Source organism: Palaemon carinicauda, chromosome 12, assembly GCF_036898095.1.
Source record: "Palaemon carinicauda isolate YSFRI2023 chromosome 12, ASM3689809v2, whole genome shotgun sequence".
NCBI classification, from domain to species: domain Eukaryota; kingdom Metazoa; phylum Arthropoda; class Malacostraca; order Decapoda; family Palaemonidae; genus Palaemon; species Palaemon carinicauda.
This window is the reverse complement of record NC_090736.1, coordinates 142,546,806-142,554,305: the sequence shown is the minus strand read 5'-3', so window position 1 is coordinate 142,554,305 and position 7,500 is coordinate 142,546,806.

Genomic DNA, 7,500 nt, shown 5'->3' with positions numbered 1-7,500 from the left:
CAGTTCTCGTTATTTTACATAATTACTCAAATTATTCTTATTATACGTTGTCTCATCATCTTCGTGTACTCCATCTATTCAGTTTTATCCGATTAATATTATCCCACCTTCCCTATCCGCTAAATCCTCATTGTCTCCCTGTCTTTACTCTCTTTACTATATCCTTTCGTTATTTCCTACAATTGCTTCTACTGTGTTATCTATTACACCATCTTTTGTATTGTTTAATTAAGTGTTCATTCCACTCTCTCTCTCTCTCTCTCTCTCTCTCTCTCTCTCTTTCTCGGTACATCGTTCAATTTATTTTCCCTTCCATTGAAACGTATTTTTACGTTCCTCTCTCTCTCTCTCTCTCTCTCTCTCTCTCTCTGCGCATCGTTCAATTTATTTTCCCTTCCATTGGAACGTATTTTTTACGTTTCTCTCTCTCTCTCTCTCTCTCTCTCTCTCTCTCTGCGCATCGTTCAATTTATTTTTCCTTCCATAGGAACTTATTTTTACATTCCTATCTCTCTCTCTCTCTCTCTCTCTCTCTCTCTCTCTCTCAGAAGCGAAACGGACACCTTAAGCATTTACCGAGCTTCGATATTTCAAGCCATCCTCCAGCAAATCAGAAAGCCAACCCCCAACCCCACCCCTACCTCCACAACCCCAACATCCCCCCTCCCATGGGAGACGGGAAGGGGGCTCAGCCCCCAAGGACCCCCCCCCCTCACCAATCCCATCTTTTTCTCGTTTTCTGTGTTTGGTGGTTTTGAAATTTCCTGAGTCATTTAAAATGGATATGAGTAACAGTGATTCGGCCGAAAGTGCAATAAAAAAATTCTATTGTTTTTTTTTGGGGGGGGACTGACTCAATGAAGATTTTGGGATTCTTTTCTACTTAAGCTTTCTTTCGTGTCTCCATTGTGTGAAGTTTAGGGTTTTTGGCAAGATATTTTTTCTTATTGTGGTATTAGATGATTTAATTTTTTTTTCTTTTTTTTCTTTTCTTTTTTAGTTTTTGAAATTAAATGTTCTACAAATTTGGTTGTATGTATTTCACATAGTTTTTTTTCCTCGGTTATTTGTTATTTTCTATATATTCTATTCATATGTTAACAATCTCTTCTTTGATTATCAAACTATGCAAAACTAGTCACTGCCACATTCAACTCTTAAAAGCAATTGCTGATGATATCTCTCTCTCTCTCTCTCTCTCTCTCTCTCTCTCTCTCTCTTATATATATATATATATATATATATATGTATATATATACATACATATATATATATATATATATAAACAGTATATATATACATATATATATATATATATATACATATACATACATACATACACGGTATATGCATATATATAGATAGATAGATCGATAAATGTATGAATGAATAGATAGCTTTATATATATATAAACAATAAATATGACAGAAATCAGTTAATTATTTCCATCCAGGATAAGCGAGAAATAAAGGTTGACACTTTCTCTCTCTCTCTCTCTCTCTCTCTCTCTCTCTCTCTCTCTCTGCACCCTAGACATTATTTTCCCCTTAAGAAACGAGGCCTAACACATAGTCGAGGAAACGGCCGCCGTTTGCATAAATTACAGTCGCTCACTGATTCACCTGTTTAAGTTGGCGACGAAAAGAAAGTTATGGCATTTTCTTTTTAGTTTTTATTTATATTTTCTCTGTTTTTATTTTTTTATTCTATGCTTTGTTTTTAATTTCGTTTTCGTTTCATCTTTTTTTTATTTTTTTATATTAGTTTTTTTTTTTTGTTTAGGACTTATGGAATCTCTTCAAAATGAGTGCGGGGTCATTTTGCATCATATCTCCATTTTTTTTTTTTAATGGCTTTATGGATGGAGTAATTTGAGAAGGTCAAAAACATCAAAAGATTTGAGATGTCAGAATACAAACCTTAAGTGGTTTATTTTTTGTAAAAGGGCTTTCCATATAGTTTGAGGCCGTACATATTAGGTAGGCAGTTAATTCTAATAGCCAGGCCTTCTCCATCATGAGGGTCAATACTACACAGTATTCTAGAAGTTTTATTCCAGCTGTGACCAAGTTGTGGAATGATCTTCCTAATCGGGTGGTTGAATCAGTAGCACTTTAAAAGTTCAAAGTTGCAGCAAATGTTTTTAGGTTGAACAGGCTGACATGAGTCTTTTTATAGATTATATATGACATCTGTTTTGACGTTGTTACTGTTTTTAGAATGATTTATTGTTAATTTGTTCTCATCATTTATGTATTTCCTTATTTTCTTTCCTCACTGGGCTGTTTTTCCCTTGGGCTTATAGCATGTTGCTTTTCCAACCAAGGTTGTAGTTTTGCTAGTGATAATAATAATAATAATAATAATAATAATAATAATAATAATAATAATAATAAATTGTTTTGGATCAGCGTCAGTGAGTTGTTAAATCGCGGACAGCTTTATTTAGAGTTGTTTGCAAGCAGTTTGGTAGATATCACGCTATAGTATCACCATAATAATAATAAATTCGTTGAATGGGGAAAAGAGTATTTGATTTATAAAGGGTATCCATTAGTTTATTGAATAATTAAGAAAATATGCAAAAGCTGTCATGAAATTTTGAAAATGAAAGTTGAAAGGAAATTCTAATAAGTTTAATATTATAACAATAATTCATCTAGTGGAATTGTGAATAGAAATAGAATAGAATCAGTTAATTCGTGTAGGTATTTGGCTGGAGATAGAAGACGATGGATTGACGAGCTTAAAAAATTTTACTGGAGATATAATGATGATGGATTGACGAGCTAAGAAAATTTAATGGAGATGTAATGAAGATGATGGATTGACGAGCTAAAATTTTTTTACTGGAGATATATATAATGAAGATGATGGATTGACAAGTTAAGAAAATTAAATGGAGATATAATGAAGACGATGGATTGACGAACTTAAAAAATTTTACTGGAGATATAATGAAGATGATGGATTGACGAGCTAAGAAAATTTACTGGAGATATAATGAAGACGATGGATTGACGAGCTAAGAAAATTTAATTGAGATGTAATGAAGATGATGGATTGACAAGTTAAGAAAATTTAATGGAGATATAATGAAGACGATGTATTGACGAACTTAAAAAATTTTACTGGAGATATAATGAAGACTCTGGATTGACAAGCTAAAAAATTTCACGATTGATGTAATGAAGAAGATACATTGACGAGCTAAGAAATTTTACTGGCGATATAATGAAGATTGATTGGCGAGCTAAGAAAATTTACTTGAGATATAATGAAGACGATTGATTGACGAGATACGAAATTTTACTGCTGATATAGTGAAGATGAGTGATTGACTAGATAAGAAATTTTACTGGAGATATAATGAAGACGATGGATTGACGAGATAAAAAATTTTACTGGAGATATAGTAAAGATGATTGATTGACGAGCTAAGAAATTTTACTTGAGATATAATCAAGACGATTAATTGATGAGCTAAGAAATTTTACTGGAGATATAATGAAGTCGATTGATTGACGAGCTAAGAAAAATTTACTGGAGATATAATGAAGACGATGGATTGACGAGCTAAGAAATTTCACTGGAGGTATAATGAAGACGATTGATTGACGAGCTAAGAAATTTTACTGGCGATATAATGAAGACGATTGATTGTCGAGCTAAGAAATTTTACTTGAGATATAATGAAGACGATTAATTGACGAGCTAAGAAATTTTACTGGAGATATAATGAAGACGATGGGTTGACGAGCTAAGAAATTTACTGGAGATGTAATGAAGACATTGGATTGATGAGCTAAGAAAATTCACCGAAGATATAATGAAAACGATGTATTGACGAGCTAAGAAAATTCACCGAAGATATAATGAAGACGATTGATTGACAAGCTAAGAAAATTTACTGGAGATGTAATGAAGACGATGGATTGATAAGCTAAAAGAATTTACTGGGTATATAATGAAGACGGTGGATTGACGAGCTAAGAAAATTTGCGGGTATAGACAGGCCTAGAAAGACCATAAACGGACGCGAGTGAAAGGATATGTCTGAGGTCTTTGTCCTGCAGTGAACTAGCAACGGCCGAAGGATAGTTGAATCGCAGAATATTAATGAAACATTTTTCAAATTTTAAAAAAAAGACAATAAGAATGTTAAATTTTCCCCCAGTAAAAGATATAAATTAAAATTTCTCTTTGCTTTGTTTTGTTGCTCATTCATTATGATTGATGGCATTATTATACTTGCTCTTGAATAATGGTCTGAATAAATGACTGCACAATGCAAGACTCGGCTGAGCGAGAAAATAAGAAAATTGAAAATATTTTTTTTTTTTTTTTTGTGCTTACCAACTTCATTCAGGAAAAAATAATGTGTTGACATACTTTTTATTCTCATGCTAACTTTCTGTCTTTTGCCCTTTAAAAAAGTATTTATTATACTTCATTTAAATTCATATTTAGAGAAACTGACCACAGATTTAGAAGGAAAATAATTACCTTCTTGCAAGGTCTATTTAACCTAATCTCTCTTAAATTATTCACAGCATGTCTAGAAGAAGTTTTTAAGAATTTACATTGAGAAAATGTAGGAGAATAGCTCAACAACCTAACATTTGCAGGTGACATAGTTGTGTTTAGTGAATCATGGTATGAATTACAAAAGATCATAGAAAATTTGAATAGAGAAAGCAGAAATGTAGGACTGAAAATGAATATGAGTAAAACTAAGATAGTTTTCAATGAACATGTAAAGACAACAAATAAGAGTTATGGACGAGCCTCTAGAGATTGTTAATGAATATACGTACCTAAGACAGACAGTAAGTTTTTCTCCAGGACACGAGACCGAAATTAAAAGAAGGTTAAGCTTAGGATGGGGAGTATTTGGTAAACAAAGTGAGATTATGAAATGTAAAAGGCCACTTTCTCTAAAAGGAAAAGTATTTAATGAGAGGGTCCTAGCAGTAACTTGGAGGCCCACTAAAGCCTTTGAACATAAGCTAGTTACAATTCAAAGAGCTATGGAAAGCTTAATGATGGGAATAACATTAAGAGACAGAAGATGATCAACATGGATACGAGAGCAAACTAAAGTAGAAAATATTCTAACATGTAAGAAAAAGAAATGGACATGGGTAGGACATATAAGGAGAAAGGCAGATAGATAGATAGATAAATAGATAGATATTTTTATTGACCACAATACAAAATAATCTGAATTTTACAAAAGAATATTTGGTCCAAATTACAAAATTAAATACAATAGATTTTGTACAATCTCTTATACAAACTAAATGAATTTCAATTACACATATATTGTACGAATACTAAAAACAAAACCAATTCAACTATACGCCATCAACAAGTACCTGTAATTACAATTTTACACATTATAATAATGTTACATTCAATACAAAGATAGAAGCTCATGTACAATTTTACATACTACATCATAATCAGTTCTGGTTACTAGAAAGTCTAAAGCTGTGGTAACGTTATACGTCTGCCTGACAATAGACGGACATTCAGAATAACAGTATGGATCCCTAGAGATTGAAAAAGAAGCAGGAGAAGGAAAAGAAGACGATGGATCGATAAACTAAGGTTCTTTGAGGCTGTGGACTGTCGTAGAAAGACCATAAACAGATGGAAGTAGAAGGACATGTCTAGGGCCTTTGCTCTGCAGTGAATTAGTAACGGCTGAAGATGATGATGATAGTATATATAAGGATACTCGTTGTTTTGCTCTTTTAATAGCCCAAATAATAATTGATAAACAAACACAACCCAAGAAGTAATTGTTAACATAACAGCCCAGGAAATGATTGATAAAATACACAACCCAAGAAGTAATTGATAACATATGAGTCCAAGAAATGATTGATAAAATACACAACCCAAGAAGTAATTGATAACATAACAGCCCAAGAAATAATTGATAAAAAACACAACCCAAGAAGTAATTGATAACATAACAGCCCAAGAAATAATTGATAAAAAACACAACCCAAGAAATAATTGATAACATAATAGCCCAAGAAATAATTGATAAAAAACACAACCCAAGAAGTAATTGATAACATAACAGCCCAAGAAATAATTGATAAAATACATAACCCAAGAAGTAATTGATAACATAACAGCCCAAGAAATAATTGATAAAAAACACAACCCAAGAAGTAATTGATAACACAAGAGCCCAAGAAATGATTGATAAAATACACAACCCAAGAAGTAATTGATAACATAACAGCCCAAGAAATAATTGATAACATAACAGCCCAAGAAATAATTGATAAAAAACACAACCCAAGAAGTAATTGATAACATAACAGCCCAAGAAATAATTGATAAAAAACACAACCCAAGAAATAATTGATAACAAAACACAGCCCAAGAAATAATTGATAACATAATATAGCCCGAGAAATAATTGATAAAAAACAGAGCCCATGAAATAATTGATAACAAAAGAGAGCCCAAGAAATGATTGGTAAAACACAACCCAAGAAATAATTGATAACAAAACAGAGCCCAAGAAATAATTGATAACAAAACAGCCCAAGAAATAATTGATAACAAAACAGAGCCCAAGAAATAATTGATAACAAAACAGCCCAAGAAATAATTGATAACAAAACAGAGCCCAAGAAATAATTGATAACAAAACAGCCCAAGAAATAATTGATAACAAAACAGAGCCCAAGAAATAATTGATAACAAAACAGCCCAAGAAATAATTGATAACAAAACAGAGCCCAAGAAATAATATAAAAAACACAACTCAAGAAATAATTGATAACAAAGCACAGCCCAAGAAATAATTGATAACAAAACAGCCCAAGAGATAATTGATAACATAATATAGCCTAAGAAATAATTGATAACAAGACACAGTTCAAGAAATAATTGATAAGACACAGTTCAAGAAATAATTAATAACAAAACAGCACAAGAAATAATTGATAACAAAACAGAGCCCAAGAAATGATATAAAAAACACAACCCAAGAAATAATTGATAACAAAACAGAGCCCAAGAAATAATTGATAACAAAACAGAGCCTAAGAAATAATTGATAACAAAACAGAGCCCAAGAAATAATTGATAACAAAACACAGCTCAAGAAATAATATAAAAAACACAACCCATGAAATAATTGATAACAAAACAGAGCCCAAGAAATAATTGATAACAAAACAGCCCAAGAAATAATTGATAACAAAACAGAGCCCAAGAAATTATATAAAAAACACAGCCCAAGGAATAATTGATAACAAAACAGCCCAAGAAATAATTGATAACAAAACACAGCCCAAGAAATAATTGATAAAAAAACACAACCCAAGAAATAATTGATAACAAAACATAACCCAAGAAATAATTGATAACAAAACATAGCTTAAGAAATTATTGATAACAAAGCACAACCCAAGAAATAATTGATAACAAAACACGACCCAAGAAATAATTGATAACAAAACATAGCT